Source organism: Carettochelys insculpta, chromosome 24 (assembly GCF_033958435.1).
Source record: "Carettochelys insculpta isolate YL-2023 chromosome 24, ASM3395843v1, whole genome shotgun sequence".
Lineage (NCBI taxonomy): Eukaryota > Metazoa > Chordata > Testudines > Carettochelyidae > Carettochelys > Carettochelys insculpta.
The window spans coordinates 8,188,638-8,206,353 of NC_134160.1; the positions used below are offsets into that span (position 1 = coordinate 8,188,638).

At 42.5% G+C, this 17,716-nt stretch overlaps 1 protein-coding gene across 5 annotated transcripts in view; it reads left to right on the forward strand.

Annotated features, from left to right (window-relative positions):
• Window positions 1-8,360: 8,360 nt before the first annotated feature.
• Window positions 8,361-17,716, forward strand: part of RCAN3 (RCAN family member 3) — a 36,795-nt gene continuing 27,439 nt past the window's right edge. The window contains exons 1-2 of one of the 5 annotated variants that reach the window (XM_074976232.1): window positions 8,367-8,496; window positions 9,287-9,378. The gene's annotated coding sequence lies outside the window, so the exon portion shown is untranslated. Of the gene's footprint in view, window positions 8,497-8,594; window positions 8,692-9,286; window positions 9,379-17,716 lie in introns of those variants that run through there. The other 4 variants (XM_074976231.1, XM_074976237.1, XM_074976233.1 and 1 more) reach the window with 4 other exon arrangements.

Genomic DNA, 17,716 nt, shown 5'->3' on the forward strand with positions numbered 1-17,716 from the left:
AAGTCTACAGAGCCTGCATCCTCTGCACCCTCCTTTATGGTAGCGAGACTTGGACCCTGTATGCCCACCAGGAAAAGAGGCTGAACGTCTTCCACTTGCGCTGCCTCCGGCTCATCCTTGGAATATCATGGAAAGACAGAGTGACCAACACCGCCGTCCTCGAGCAAGCTGGAATCCCAACCATGCACACCCTCCTCAGGCAGCGTCGGCTCCGCTGGCTTGGCCACGTCCACAGGATGAATGATGGAAGGATTCCAAAAGACATCCTGTATGGTGAGCTAGCCACTGGCAAAAGACCTCCCGGATACCCCCAGTTGTGCTACAAAGATGTCTGCAAGAGAGACCTCAGAGAGGTAGACATCGAGCTGGACAACTGGGAAGAACTAGCAGACGACCGCGGCAGATGGAGGCAGGGGTTACACAAGGGCCTTCAAAAGGGCGAAATGAGGATAGACAGCTAGCAGAGAAGCGAGCACACAGAAAGCACACTAAGGACTTGCCAGACACCCGCCACATCTGCAAGAGATGCAGCAAGGACTGTCACTCTCATGTGGGTCTTCATAGTCACAGTAGACGCTGTAAATGAAGTCCTCAATTGAAACTATAAAGGGCGCGATCCATAGTCTATGCAGACTGAAGGATGCCTACTACTATATGGTGCCACAGGACTTCTTGTTGTTTTCTAAGTCAGCTAAGTTCGACCTAATCACCTAGTGTAGACCAGGCCTTAGAAGCGCATAGAACTCTCAGCCCAGGGACTGGGGGCTATGGCAAGTAAGTCACTTCTTGTGCTGTTGCCAGGCATAATAGTTACGGCAGCCTTCTACAGATCTCCACAATGCTGCACCCATTCCCTGACGCACCCCTTCTGCTCTTCGCACTTTTGGTTCTACATGTGGCTGTCTCTGTCTTCCTTTTCCCTGTCCAGGACCTGGGAGCTTTCAGACTTTGACCCTTTTACTGGTAGAAAGAGACCCCAGTACAGGGAAATATCTTCCTCCGAGGATTTCAGCAGTTCAAGTAATTTCAAGGGTTAATGGGCCATTTTTAGATGTAATTAAATGTTCATAGCATTTGCTTTCAATAAAACTCACTTTTAAAGCTTTCTAGCAAGTGGCTCCAGTGAAGGTGTGTTGTACGTGTAATCTGTACAAAAATAATAGCTTGGCCCACTTCAGAATGCCATGCTAACGCAGCATTGGGTGCTGCACATAGGTAGAATTGTAGCTAAACAAACTAACACAGGTGCAGCATCTGCACCAATGTAAGTTTTATTATGTAGGTCCTACTGCCATTCATGATATGGTCAAATAGATTGTACTTCAGTAGTACAGTACTTTCTGCATGTATGAAAGACATTTAAAATGTCTTCAGGTCACCTCCCTTGCTCTTCCTGTCTTCACCATTACTTTTTCTGAATTATTCCTCAATGCTGTGTTGCAGCTACCATGCTTGTTACCCTGGTAGGACTGAGTGTGTGGCACTCCCTCAGAAGCTCACATGCAATTCTGAAAAACCCTGCAGTCTGTTTTAAGAAGTCTTCTAACCCCAGCAGTTACAGAGCATGAGGTATCAAACCACGCTTCTCCCAACCATTTACCATCCTAGAGCACGCTTACAGGGCAGGTCACATGGACTATTTTAAATCTCAGTTTATATCTCTTTCCAAGTACTCCTTGGGGCTGAGAGGCCATAGATTGCAATTCAAGTTGCAGCAAATATTTACAGCTAAACTCATCATTAGAATTTAAAAGGAGTACATCTCCATCTCTCCTTCACTGTCATACATCCTTGCAACCTCTAAAATAGTTTGTTTATTCTAAAAAAATATTTTAAGCAGTATATTTTATCTGAGCTTGTTCATGCCAGGCTTGATCCTGAGATGCAAAAAGCAACTTCACAACCCACTGACTGTATCCATTGATGCACAGCTTCTCACAGTCAAATCCTTAAAGTGTGCAGAGAAACCAGTGGACTGTTCCTGCTCTTACTAAAATGGTTGAGTATGGGAATACTGCTATTCTGCTCATCCCTTAATGCCTTCCTTAAGTCTTAGAATTAAAAACTGCTTTATAGACTGTGAGATGGTCACTTACTGTCTCCACAGTAGAAACTGTGTGGCTTTTCAATGTACCAGGTGCTTAAATAATATACTAAATGTCTCTCTCACTTGCAACTTTATTCTGGGGGATACAGGCCTGATGTTGGCTGATATATAAAATGATTTGCTTATGAAATTTTGTTCATGTTAAAACATGTAAATAAACAGCTTCACATTAGGAACCATAATTTAATTTTTCATTAGCAGTGTTGCATGTTTGTTTAATTGTCCTCTCGGTGAGCTCTTCAAAAATCAGACTTAATAAAAGTTTCTGCTGAAATCTATGGAACTCTGTCTTTATCAATAGTGCAATTGTAATTGTTGCGTTCCTATTATGAGAAGTCATGACAGTGGGGAATTATAAGCAACGTATGATATGTATATTCAAAGTGAATAAAATGTACTTCTGGATGGGAGATTTATAGGGACGGGAGCTGCAGTGTTGTCATATCTCACAATACTTGGTGCTGGCTGCAATACTGAGCTGGAAAGACCTATTGCCTGGATTCAAGTAATTATATAAGAAAGTTAGACATTTTAAAAAATGTCTACCCCTTATGCTTTTAGAGAAAAGCTTGAAAATGTGGGTTCTATTTAGCTTCTGGTTCTTGATTTTTAAAAACTTCATGATTTTTGGGGCCTGACGTGATTTTTTTGAGTGCTTGAAGCGGGCATCTCTCTGAGGAGATACTCATCTATTATCTTGCTGTTATGACAGGAAGGGTTGGAGATGTTTTCTCTATGGAATATCACGTGTTTGCTCTCAAGTCTGGAGGACCTTCAAAATGTATCAGCATTTCCTATCACTGCCTTTTAATGAAATAGAGATTAGAAATTCAAAATAATGACAATACATCTCTATTGAATGCTCGCCAACCTCATTGATACTGACTATATGCGGACCATATTCCCAAAGGTGAAGCAGAAGATAACCCTGAGAATGCTCTTACATAAATCTATACACTGTGGATCCATATACAAGTGAAAAAAGTACTAAAAGCCACATGACCTGGTATTAAAAAGGCTTTTGACGGGACTTACTACTAGAGCTCCTTGTAAGCTGTCGCTTGTGCAGCCACTCAGGAAGGATTCAGATGCTGCCTATGTGATTAGAAGAGCACCCACTGTTAGGTTCTTTTGTTTCTACTGGTGGTGCACATTCATACAGGCATTGGTGCACATGGAAAAATTATTTTGCACATACATATAAAAGATTAGTGGGAACACTGATCACTACTATATTTATAAAATATGAAAGTGGAAATATTAAAATGTAGGACAGGGGCACTGGCAACATTTACCGCACAGTTTCAGATGGAAACAGAAGCTTCCATTGTTCAGTAGAATTTTGCTACACTATATTGTTAAACAGTTACTGCATTGCATTCTGAAATGGCTGCATTTCATCATTAGATGAAATTATCTATATTATAGACATGATTAATTTGTGTTTTAGGATCAAAGGAACTAGATAAATATGCCTATGCAGAATCAGTTGACAGATGGATAAGAACTGTTAGGCCATGTCTACACTAGCCCCAGACTTCGAAATGGCCATGCAAATGGCCATTTTGAAGTTTACTAATGAAGTGCTGAAATACATATTCAGTGCCTCATTAGCATGCAGGCGGCCGTGGCACTTCAAAATTGATGCGGCTCGTCGCAATGGGGCTCCTTTTCGAAAGGACCCCACCTACTTTGAAGTACCCTTATTCCCATTTGCCCATAGGAATAAGGGGACTTCGAAGTAGGCGGGGTCCTTTTGAAAAGGAGCCCCATCGGGACGAGCCGCGTGGCGGCGAGCTGCCTCAATTTCCAAGTGCCGTGGCTGCCCGCATGCTAATGAGGTGCTGAATATGTATTTCAGTGCTTCATTAGTAAACTTCGAAATGGCCATTTGCATGGCCATTTCGAAGTTTGGGGCTAGTGTAGACATAGCCTTAGAGTTATTACAGTCCCTATATAGGAGCAGAATATATTCTTGTCCCTAAGAGAAGCATCACATGCTACATTGACACTGCATTTGATCACAACCATAAAGGCTACAATAATAAATGATAACTACATATTGATGCAGCATTTAAATGGCAAAGTATGTTGCCCACAGAAGTGAAATTAATAATGCTTGAGATTGCTTTATCCTCCTTTGAACAGACATAAGTGGAAAGGGTAATAAGAGAGACCAGACTAACATTCTTTTCTGCCCTTGGCCATAGGTAAACTAAAGAAAGCATTTAAAACAGGTTAATTCAGCCTATGAAATTGAAATCCTTTCCTGCAGCTGACCTCTCCCCGTAGCTACAGAATGAAGGCAAAAATTATCAACAAAAGGGTGAAATTCAACAGCAATTGTTTTTTGCCTATCATGGAAGATACAAATACAGGCAAATGTTTGTATGCACTTAGTTTACTACATGATCCATTGTTTACAGCCAGGCACTAAGGTAGAACTGTATTTGCTCTGATCCATCAGACAGAGACAAACATCTACAAGACCTTTACCAAGCTTTCCTCAAACTATAATACCCACCTAAGGAAGTGAGGAAACAGATTGATAGAGCCAGACGGGTACCCAGAAGCCACCTACTACAAGACAGGCCTCGCAAGGAAAACAAGAGAACACCACTGACCATCACATACAGACCCCACCTAAGGCCTCTCCACTGCATCATCAGTGATCTGCAACCCATCCTGAACAATGATCTTTCACTCTCACAGACCTTGGGAGGCAGGCCTGTCCTCGCCTATAGACAGCCTGCCAACCTTAAACAAATCCTCACCAACCACTACAAATCACAAACCAGTGACTCTAGGCCTGGAACCAGCCCCTGCAACAGTACTTGCTGTCAACTCTGCTCACGTATCTACACCCGTGACATCATCACAGCACCTAACATCAAGTATACCATCAGGGGCTCCTTTACCTGCACATCTACTAATGTAATATATGCCATCATGTGCCAGCAATGCCCCACTGCAATTTACATTGGCCAAACTGGACAGTCTCGTGGTAAAAGAATAAATGGATATAAATCAGACATCAGGAACAGTAATATACAGAAGCCTGTGGGAGAACACTTCAATCTCCCTGGATGCTCAGTGGCAGATTTTAGGGTGACAGTCCTGAAACAAAAAAATTTCAAAAATCAAATGGAGAGAGAAATCTCTGAGCTGCAATTTATTTGCAAATTTTACTCCATTAACCATGGATTAAACAGAGACTGGGAGTGGCTCGCAGCTTACAAAGGCAGTTTCTCTGCTCTGGGTGCTAATATCTCCCCATTAGACTCTGACAAAGGCTCACATCCCCCTGTCTGATCTGACTTGTTTTTTTCCTCTTTTGATAAGAACTGTTGATACTGGGCCATTCCACCTTGCTGAATAGACCTTGTCAGTTCTGGCCCTCCCTCTTACTGGGACCCCACTCTTTAAATACCCCTCTGAAACCAGCCCCACCCCACTCATGCAACTGATGAAGCGGGTCTTTGCCCATGAAAGCTTATGCTCCAAAATATCTGTTAGTCTATAAGGTGCCACAAGACTTCTTGTTGTTCTCTTGGTTTGGATGTAATCTTAGGTAACCATATGCAAATTTATCACAGACTTTGGGCAGCTGGGGGTAGGCAAAGAATCTCATCACAGGATGAGTTGTTTTTACTTTAACAGCAACGAAGGGTCCTGTGGCACCTTAGACTAACAGAAGAGTTTTGAGCATGAGCTTTTGTCTGTGCTCACGAAAGCTCATGCTCAAAACTTTTCTGTTAGTCTATAAGGTGCCACAGGACCCTTTGTTGCTGTTACAGATCCAGACTAACACGGCTACCCCTCCAATACTTGTTTTTACTTTGTGATAGAAGAAATATGGATTCCTAGAGATCCCTCTCTTATTCTGCCATTGTTACCAACCCAGAGCTAGACGTGCATCTGGGTGGATTGGGAGTGATGAAAATTGTATTTTGAATTTTTAGCAGTGTTAACATGGATGAACATTCATAACTAATGCAATGCTAGCAACATGTCATATAAATATTGTGGGGCTCCATTTCAGATAGCTCTTCTTCATTTTTTCCAGCTAAAATTTAGGTTTTTAAATATGCAACAAATGAAACACAAGATGAACTTTAGATATTCATTTTGTGTACACCCATTCAAACATGATTTCATACCAATTGTTGCCTTAATTTTTTGGAGATGTCCAGCTGTCACATTATAGAACTGACTTCAGAATTCTAATACAGGTTGCAACTCCCTTGTCCAGCACTCTCGTGGCCTGACCATTCCCGAGTAAGGGAATTTGCCTTGGAGGTCCCCTGCTTCCAGCCCCACAGCCTGCTGCCCCACCTGGCCATTAGCTCTGCTTCCTCCCCACTGGCCCCCCAGCCTCCAGCTGCCCCACCTCAAGCCTCAGTGGCACCCTTACCTCTGGCTTTGCCCTGGACTCTGGCCCCAACCCTGGATATAGCTGAGCTGCCAGAGCTGACCACAGGATTGCTGGCTCCAGCCCTGTCCCCAGGTCTGGAGCAGGACATCATCTCCATCCCTGCCAGCTGCAGCTGCTACCAGGATGTTGACTCAGCTCAGGCCCCAGGTCACCGGTTCCAGCAAGACTGCCAACACTGCCCTAGTCCCAGGGGCACAAGCCCAACCGGGTTCTCCTCTTGCTGGGCTCCTGCCAGCTCCCAGCAGCTGACCTCCTTTAAATAGCCTCCTAGCCTGGGATTCTCTGGTTCAGTAACATTTGTGGTCCTGCTGGGCCAGAGAATCACAGTTTTGGGAGGTACAACCTGTATCCCTATAAAATTTCCATTCCTTAAATTCCACTGTTCTTCATTTTTACCTCTTAATGCTAAATTCCTCTCTATCAGTAACAAAATGCAATCCAACACTATACTCAGTCCCACTCTCCCCATCTCCCTCTCAGCTTTAATAGCATTTTGCAGTCGATTATGTATACACTTTCCCCAATCATAGGCATGTCTCAGTCAGTTTCTTTCCAGGCACGATATGCCTGCATGTGACTGTTCCCAGTTTCATGTCCTTGAAGTACAATTGAAAGAAATTGCCAGTTATTATATCCCTTAACTAAATGGCCACCACAGACTCATTAGTCCTTCTCCTAGTTCTTTACTTTCCTCACTGGAGGCTTCCTTCATTGGCTTCCATCACTTCACTGTCGGCAGCTGAATCTATGACGACTGGGATTCTCTCTCATGGGGCCTCGCTTTTCTCACAAACAGAAATCACCATACTTCTAATTAAGACACGGTCTCCTTGGGCTTCCCTGAAAACTGCTGCAATAATGCAGGTGCTGTGACCTCACAAGCAATATTTCGGTTTTTAGAGGAATGTGTTAATCAACCAGTCATTTTGGTTTCCATTTTTCTCTGCGGCTGTTTGCCTGTGGTGGGGGGATGGAGATTATTTTACTGTAAGTTTGCTTTTTCGGGCTCCAGGCAAGTTTTTCCTCAGCACGTTCTTGGTTGAGAACTTGCTAGCAATTAGTGCAAAACCAATTTAAGTGACTTTACTTTCTGAAGGTACCCGCGCTCTTAAGAGACAAACAGTGATGCACGTGTAACATGAGAAAAAGAGATCCTGGTATGTGCAGTATTGCAATATCAGGTGTTAGGCCAAACAAAGAGCTGTTTTATCTTATGTACCTTCACAAACATTTTACTTGCAATTTTTTATGTTGGACATCTTTCCAGAATAATTTTAATTAAATAATTTTAATTCCAGAATAATCTTCACTGAAGGTTTTTGTGAATGTTAATCTGACCCCCCCTCCCCCACTGTGGCTGCACACACGCATGTGTAGTATATCCTAAATGCCCCCCGAATTGCATCCTTGGGCACCCCCATCTCCATCCCTTCTGCAAAGGGAGGGAGCTGCGGCAACTTCAGCTTGTCCCAGCTTCAGCCATCGGCTAACCAGGGCTCTGCTCTCTCTCTAACCTCGAGGCACCCAGCTCCCCAATCCCTCCCCACATTAGCCCCTCAGGCGATGCCCCCTAACCAGTCCCTCCCCCCATCGCCCCAGGGGCGGGGCTCCCGCTCATCCCTCACACCCTTTCCCCAAGGGCGGCCGGGCACAGCCGACGAAACCCGATCGCCGGGCAAAAAGCCGACGCATGCGCAGGACCCGGACCACCCCCCCCTTCCATCCGGGTCATTCCCCCGGCCGGCCTTGCCGGGACGGGAGCGCGCGCGCGCGTCCCCTGGGAGAGCGACAGTGCGCGCGCCCAGACGGGGCAGGGAGGGGGGAGCTTCCTCAGCTGCTTCCATCGCTGCGCCGGCTTCCCCTCCCCCCCTGCCTTTGGTCCTGCTCGCGCTCCGCTGAGGGGGCGCCGGGCGCTGCGCGGCGGCCGACGGGAACCCCCCCCCCGGCGGGGACGGTGAGTCCTGACCGAGCTGCCCCCCCGCTTCCCCCGCCCCCAGCCCCTTTTCTCTCCCAGCTCGCCCGGCCCCGCCCCTTTTTCCTCACACTCCCCCCGGGGAGCCGCTCCGCGCCCCTCCGTGGCCGTTTGCGCGGGGAGGAGGAGAAGGTGATGCGGGCGCGCGCGCGCGCTTGGAGCCGCCCTGGGGCTGCGGTGGGTTTCGCACTCAGCCCATCGGGGCGAGGGAAGGCGGCGGCCTGCGCTGGCCTCCCAAGGGCGGGGACGGGCTGTTTGCTCAGTTGAATTCCCCCCCCCCCCCCCGAAGCATCCCTGGTGCTGCTGCGGGCCCCAGCCTGGGCGTGAAGCGGGAATGGCTGAATGGGGGGGGGGGCTCTTCACGTCTCAGGCTGCCCCCTCCCTTCAACTCCCCCCCCCTTTGCCCGACGGGAGCTGGCGCTGGAGGGGGGCTACCCAGGAGCGAGGAGTTGCCTAAAGTTTGCAGCGCTCCCTCCCCCTGGGGCAGCAGCTGCTGTGCTTTCTCCTGCAACTTCTGCGGCTTGCGGATCTCCTTCTGGAAGCCGGTGGTGGAGTAACTCCACGCAGCTCCTCTGCTTCCCAGGGGGAGGGCTTGCCTGTTTGCCTCCCACCTGTAGGCACCGGTTGCTGGAGTGTCAGTGTCTCAGCCGCGAAGGGGATAGCGCAGCCACAATGTGTTGCTGGTGCGTGCAGAGAATGTAAAAGAGTTGTATAATAACCTGCCTGCATGGCGACCGTACTGAAATAATCATCTCTTCTTTGTGCGTGGAAGATCTAGCAGCAGAACAACCTATTCAGAGCCATTTCTGCCTTGAGCTGTGTCAGATCTGCAACTTGCTCTTATTTGCAGTTAGAATGGGTGAGGTGAGATATCAAGCAAGCATTTTGTTTTAAGGGTACAGTCATTGATTTCTCTTTCAGTACATGGTAATATAACACAAGGTTGGATCAACAGTCATAGAGTGACAGAACAAAAAAGCAGTCATGTAGCACTTTAAAGAGCAACAAAATAATTTATTAGGTGATGAGCTTTCCTGGGCCAGAGTGACTTCATCAGATCTGGAAATCTAAAGAAGTGGGTCTGCCCCACAAAAGCTCATCTTCTTTAGATTTCCAGATCTGATGAAGTCACTCTGGCCCAGGAAAGCTCATCACCTAATAAATTATTTTGTTACTCTTTAAAGTGCTACATGACTGCTTTTTTGTTTTGTGAAGATACAGACTAACAGGACTACCTTTCTGTGTCTAGTCCTAGAGTGGTTAGGCATCACATGTTCTGTGGGCTCTTTAAAAAAAAAATATGGTTTTGTTTCCTGCATCTGTATGTTTTCGAAATGGTCTTTAATATTCTTATGGTGTGAGAACCAAAGCAATATATTTAACTATTTAGTTGATTCTTAGAGCCTTCATTTCCCATTTTTGTTATAACTGGACAGGTAATTTCTCAATTTTGGTGCTGGTCTTGAAAACACATTGATTTAAATGACTTTACTTACAAAGGTAAAATTACACTTTGTGTTTGAGTTGGCAGGATTTCACACTTGACTATACATTTTGGGAACAGAGATGTCTGTCTGAAGTGCCGTACATGTTTTGACCTTGTCACAGCTAACAACTACTGGAAAATTTCTGACAATTGTAGTGGGAGAAAGGCAGTGCTAATTTTATCACTTGCTGTCGTTCTTTCCATTCTGTCATCTAACAATGCTCAGGGCAGACCTAGAAAAGGTAATGTTAAGACCTCTGGTGGTACTTCAGTCACTGGTAGTCCTGTTATTTCTGATTCTTGACCAATTGGGGGGGGGGGGGGAATTCCAAAAATTCTCGTTGTTGACAAGGCCTTATGATGCTATATAAAGCTTTTTAAAACACACCTTTCAGTATTTTTAAAATTATCCATTCTCTTGGTGTCTAAGTGTGCTAAGCAGATTTTATCATTTCTCATTGGAATAAAGGAATTAATAAGGGGTCAGATCAACTGAGTGATGAAGGTTCCTGATTTGGTTCACAGAATCAAAGTAGTCCTAGTGTATTATATCACTTAAGCATCTAAAAATGAGAGAATTCACATTGGCTAAAGGAAGATACATGTTATCTGGCATTTTGGGAGAATGGAAGAATATTTTGGTTAAATAAGAATTATACATTTACCAAAGGAACATCAATTTTTAAAGAAATTTAACACAATAAAATGAATAAAGTATAAAATAATATACAGGTACTCACTAATCCTGCAGTAATACTGCACTGCAGAGTGGTTGATAGTGTCAGGGGGTACTGGTTTTTTGAAGTGCCTAGGTGTTCTTACAGGTAAAGTTTTCTGTCCAGTAAGTTATCTTATGACACTATATATCACAATACATAGGCTATGTCTAAACTTGCATTTCTCTTTTGAAAGAAGAATGCAAATTAGGCAAATTGAAAATGCGAATGAGGCACTGATTTATGTATTTTGCGTTTCATTGCATAATCTCTTTTCAGAAAAGGTTCTTTCAACAGAAAGAGAGCAAAGTAGATGGGGTTCGTTCGAAAGTGGGTCAAGGATGGCCTGATCGGTACCACGCTCTACCGGAAAACCACTGATTGCTATACTTACCTACACGCTTCTAGCTTCCGTCCTGCATGCATAACTAGATCCATTGTTTACAGTCAAGCCCTTAGGTACAATCGCATTTGCTCTGATCCTACTGACAGAGACCGAAAACTACAAGATCTAACCAAATATTCATAAATCTGAACTACCCACCAGGAGAAATAAAAAAACAAATTGACAGGGCCAGACGAATAACCAGAGACCAGCTACTCCAAGATAGGCCTGCAAAAGCCAAGAACAGAACACCACTGGTCATTACCTACAGCCCCCAACTCAAACCACTGCAACTCATTATTAAAGACTTACAACCTATCCTTAATCAGGATGCCACACTCCAAAAGGCCCCGGGTAACAGGCCTGATCTCTCCTACAGACAACCTCCCAACTTTATGGGGATTCTCACCCACAGCCACAGTCTGTACTGCAGGAACACCAGGCCTGGAACTGTTCCTTGCAGCAAAGCCCGCTGCCAACTTTGTCCATGTATCTATTCAGGAGATACCATCACTGGACCTAACCAGGTTATTCACAGAATCACGGGTATGTTCTCATGTTCTTCAGCTATCATCATATATGCCATCATGTGCCAACAATGCGCAGATGTTTTGTATATTGGACAGACCTCAAACTCTCCTAGACAAAGAGTTAATGGGCACAAAACAGACATAAAAACACTCTGGATCCACAAACCTGTCAGCCATCTTTTTAATGGAGTGGGCCATTCTGTTAATGACTTAAAAGTTTGTGTCTTACTGAAGAGGAATTTTCATAACAGTCTGGAAAGACAGACTGCTGAACTCTTTTATATTCAGATTCGACACATTAACATGTGGTTTGAACCGGGGTGGGAATTTTCTGGATCATTGTAAGGGCTCTTTTGCATACTTGGCTTAATCTAATTCTTGACTCCCCCCCACTTCTGCCCCTCTACTCTCTGATTTGCTCACCTTGATAATTTTTTTCTAATTTGTCAACCTCGATTACTATTTTTGGTTCTCTGTGTCTTAAATATTGAGTCTGTTCTGGTGTGGCTGTAGTCTGAAGAAGTGCGTCTGTCCCACAAAAGCTCACCTAATAAATTATTTTGTTTGTCTTTCAAGTATCACTTGACTGCTTTTTTGTTTTGATAGTATATAGACTAGCATGGCTTTCTCTCTGTTAATATTTACCTAACGTAATGGATACGGTTTTTGTAATAATATTTCGATGTATTTGAGTGGACTAGAATTTGGGTGAAAATTGGTCAAAAATAGCTTTTATAAAACTAAGACACTGGTCAAAATAATTAAAAATGAAGTGCCTGACCCATAAGGTAAGATTATCCCCTTTTTATAGAAGAGGAACCAGGTCAGCGAGTTTGTGCCTCTCAGTGGTGAGTGCATTAAAATATTTAGAGAAAGGTTGCTGTCTTCCCAAGGTCACGTGTTGAATGAGGGTCAGAGGCTGAGGCTGAGCTTTGGAAGTCTCATTGTGGTGTTCAGACTATTCACATTTTAGTGCTCCTCTTTCCTGTCTTGACTAGACTCTGAAAAATGTACAGTACAGTACTTGGATATAGTCTGGTAAAAGATAGCTTTCCCTCTACCCTGCTGGAAATAATAAATTCTGAAGTACCATATGTCCATCAGTTCCTTTCTTTTTGACTATCACACTCTTATTTTAGTTGCGCCTTGAATGGTTCTGTGATTAGTCTTTCAACTAGTTTAATAGTTGTTGCAATGCTATCTGTGGTTTGCTGGAACTGATATTTTTGGAAAGTCTGCAACAAATAAAGATCTTATCAAAATGAGCAGAGTTAGATTTGTTATTTATCATTAGAATTAGGGGGTGCATTCTTATTTTTAAAAAAATAGAAAATAATATTAGCTGTGGATTTAAGCTCCTTGACTGTGTCCTTCCTCATTATTTTTTACACTTGCAAAGAAGATTTTAATGTAAAAAATGCAGAATGCCAGGAGTTTTGTGCTCATTTCATCTGGCCACAAAAGAAAGATGTGTTGAAACTCAGTTTCAGCTAGAATTGGCAGTAGAGTAAGTGCTCATTTCCACAGACTTTGCTTGCAGTAGCTGAAGGGAGCAGCTGCGGTCTCTGCTGCTGCTTGCAACTACCCAAGCTTCCTCTTTTATACCCTCACTCAGATATAAAAATATTAATCTGGTGATTCATTTTTGGTCAGTGTGAAGAGAAGCAAGTTATCTACATAATGGCAATAGAATCTCTAAGCTGCAGCCATCACTGTGAATAATCTAGTGCTGTGCAAAACCATTAGTTCACAAATCAGAAAATGGTGTATAGTATTTTTGTTGCATCAAACTATTCGCAACATGATGATGTTCATTAACAATGCCACAATTGATGATCGGAATAAGGTGATTTTGAAAGGTGTGGGTCCTTTCGAAAAGGACCCCCGTGTAGCCGCGCCTCATTAGTAATCGTCGAAATATGGCTATTTTGAAGATTTGTGCCCGTGTACACGCAGCCCAAGAGGCAGAGCTGGAAAGAGAAGCCAGGGAACTTCGCTATTGTGCTTTAGTCAGAGAGCTTCCCTTTTCTGTAATAATGCTTATAATTATAGCATTAATATATTTAATAACTTCTTAAACTGCTGTTCAGCAAGCATCAGCATTTTGCTCATGTTTGAGTGTTTATGCTGTAAATGGGGTAATGTGATCATTATGTAAAGCAGTGGTTCTCAAGCAGGCGTACATGTACCCCTGAGGGTACTCTGAGTTCCTCCAGGGGGTACCTGAACTCAGTGTTTCTCAACCTTTTTTATGAAAAAAAAAGGATTTATTTTATGTTCACCTAATTTTTTATTGATCCTTTTTGCACAATCACAAGTACGATGGCAGGTTTATTGCTTGGTGACAATTTCTTCCAACCAACCAGTTACAATTAAGTTGCTTAAACAAATGTGCTGCAATGCTAGAAAAAAAATCTGAAACTTGTAGTTAGTGGGGGGTACTTATGATTTTTCTTTTAATTTGAAAAAGGGGTACTTTTGTTTAAAAAAAAAAGTTGAGAAACACTGATGTAGATGGTTGACCACACATCTACAAATCAGGAACTCCAGGGCTTTAAATTCACTCTGATACAGAGCTGTGCTGGCCTTGGTCAACTCATTTTAACCTCCACATCTATTGGGTTGTTTTATTTTTCCCCATCTGCAAGAAGGATGATGGTTGTCTGCCTCATATCGGAGTGTTGGTGGGTGTTCATTGCTAAGTGATGGCCTTATATGCAATTACTTAGAAATGGATCCTTGTGTCCATGTTAAGATACTAATTATATAATATTGTTAAATTTCACTAGACTAGTTTAAATACAACAGTATGGGATCACTGTTACTTTTAGCCTTTTTCAGCTACTACCTTTTACTTCATCTGCATCTTGTTAACTGGATCACTTCATGCTATACTTGAGCCGCTTTACTGTGTATTGGTTTGTACTACACCCTGAAGTTCTATCTGTATTTAAGTCGTTATACTTTTTTCTTTACTCTGTCCATGCATTGTTTACATAATATAGATTGTCTGTTTTAAACAATTTGTTGCAAATCGAAGTTTCAGTATGCTTTTCCTCATCATGTGTCACTATCACAATTGATTATTGCAGAACCTGATGACATCAGTGTTATGAAGTGGCAGACATTATTTCTGGTATAATATCCAACTTCTAGGATTTTAAAACTTGGCAATGCTGGAATTTGAAATTCAGTTCTACACTGAGTAGCTGTTTGCTCACTCCCCTCACCTTTCCTTTATTCCCCAGTCTGGTTTAAATACATCTTTTGAAATGCACATCCTTCAACTGCTGTAGACTGATTTTTTTCCCCCACTTGACTGCTAGGAGTTACACGCTGATTGTTTTATATTTAATTCAGAATGCATCTTATTTACCAGTCATACTAGTTGCTTTTTCTTCATTGACTTTGTTAGAATGTAAAGTTGCTTGATTATTAAACTTTGTCTCCAACTCCTGAATTTTAAAAGCTAAAACATACAAGGATTGAAAGTGTGTTGAACATGGTGATTTTGATTTTTCATTCACTTCATCATTTCTTCAGTTCAGGATTTATACTGGTGAATATGAATACAGTAGCTGCAATTTAACAAGTAAGAGTGAGTTTGTCTAAAAGATGTGGGATATGGTGTCTAATGTTGATCTGTGGTCTAGATTGTAATGCTTTTCAGTGAATAACTTCTAAATATTTGGCATTTTGTTTTCAAATTTGTCACTTGTGTATAGTTCAGACAAAATTAAATTTAGGACATTGATTTTATGTGAACAAATTTGTGATTATTAATAAAAATAAATAAAATAATTCAAGTTTAAATGGAATGAGAGAACTTTTACAACTACTGCTTTGTAATTGGTTTTGTGTCAGATAACAAATACTACATTTCATATTTATTAGAAACAAAACATGATTTGATTGTTCAGATGTTATATAAGCAAAAATCTGTTCTCAAGTAGTTTACATTTCTGTACTGCCTTCCACTCAAAGATCTTATAGTAGATTATAAACATTAAGGCTATGTCTACACTAGCCAAAAACTTCAAAATGGCTGTGCAAATGGCCATTTCAAAGTTTACTAATGAAGAGCTGAAATACTATTCAGCGCCTCATTAGAATGTGGGCAGTTGCGGCACTTCGAAATTGACGCGGCTCACCACCGCGCGGCTCGTCCGGATGGGGCTCCTTTTCGAAAGGACCCCGGCAAGTTCGAAATCCTCTTATTCCTATCTGCTGTTAGGAATGAGGGGATTTCGAAGTTGCCAGGGTCCTTTCAAAAAGGAGCCCCATCTGGATGAGCCGCGCGGCGGCAAGCCGCATCAATTTCGAAGTGCCGCAGCTGCCGGCATTCTAATGAGGTGCTGAATATGTATTTCAGCACTTCATTAGTAAACTTCGAAATGGCCATTTGCATGGCCATTTCAAAGTTTTGGACTAGTGTAGACACAGCCTAAGAGTTTAAAATACCAGGATGATGTAGGCTTTCTCCACTTAAAACTGGGGAGGAAGAAAAACGAGTGAAGTGAGTTGCCCTAAGTGTCACTACAAATCTGTAATTTAACTGAGATTTAGGGCCTACTCCTCCTGACTCTGTTCTTTGCTTTTAAACTCAAACTTCCTCCAAGAGAGACAATAGTTATTTTTAAATTTGTTGTTGACAAAATGCATCGTGCATGAGGAAATTTTGTGTAATAAAGATACTTAAGTAGTTGCTGGTCAGTTGATTTAAAAATATTTAACCAGTGAAATAGCAACTGTGGTTACCTCTAACAAAACGAAACAGCAGAAATGTAGCACTTTAAAGACTAACAAAATGATTTATTTGGTGATGAGCTTTCGTGGGACAGACCCACTTCGTCAGATCAATCTCATTTCCAGTACAGACTGACATCTGTAAGTACAGAGAACCAAAAAAAAAGAAAAGCTGACATATCAAATACATTGGGGCGGGGGTGATGTTAATTGTCCTGCCTGAGATAATTACGAGCATTGGTTACCTCTGGAAGAAATAACTAGTATCTTCCAGAGAGCAGAATGAATTTCTGTCTGCTTATTTAGCCTTGTGGAATATTTTAATAAACATGATTTATCCTATTGATTTAATTAAACCAACATGTAGCCTTCTTTCATTTTTTTTCCATAGGCTCTTCAAGACAGACAGCTGGTCTCTTTCCTTTCAACTATTCAGTGTTGACAGTTTTAGCACATTGAGTGCTGTACTGCATAAGGCCAACATATGCATCAAATTGTAAAAGCAACATGCTGTCTTAATGTGGTCAGCTGCTTTCTTGAAAGGGTGTGTGTCCAGAATAAGATTCAGATATCCATACTCTTATTTTAGTTCAAAAGCTTTCATTCTGCAGTATATATGGTGATGTATTCTCAGGTTTCAGTGTGAACCACTCTCTGGGCATTACTGCTTTCAAACTTCAGCCTGACCAGAAAGGGAAGTTTTATATTTTCAGATGCTCTTTTATGAACCTTTCATAAAAATAGGATTGATGAAAAAGTGTGTTTACTTTTGCTTTAAATTTAAAATAACTGTGTGATTAGTTTTTAAATCACTTGAAGAATGCATGTTGCATGACTACTTCTATATAAAATCATATGCAGATGCCCCTTTGCATTCTGGGTTTTTTTTGCCAGTGTGTTATAGGGAAAAAATGTGCCACAAGTGTTTGTGGGTATCTGATTTCATCATCCCAGAGTGAAATGCCCTCCATTGGAAAACAAATGGCCCATGGAATTTCATGCCATTTTCCCAAAGCCTGCCCCAGCTCATACCACTGCATGGCATTAGCATGGATCCTCAACAGCACAGAGCCATTGCACAGTGTGTTATGGCCACTCCCCAAAGTGTTGTGGGTATTTTATTAGACAAAGCCAGTAGGAGGATGAGACAGACGCAGATGATTCAGATGACATTGAAGGACTAGAGACCAGAAATGCACAGTTGCTGGCTGCCCTGGAAGCATTGCATGCAGTGGAGTGCTGGTTCTGGAGACGTGAAACCAGAATACATTGATGAGACCACATCATTTTGGAGGTCTGGAATGACCAGTGGCTGCATAACCTCCTTGTTTGCAAGGCC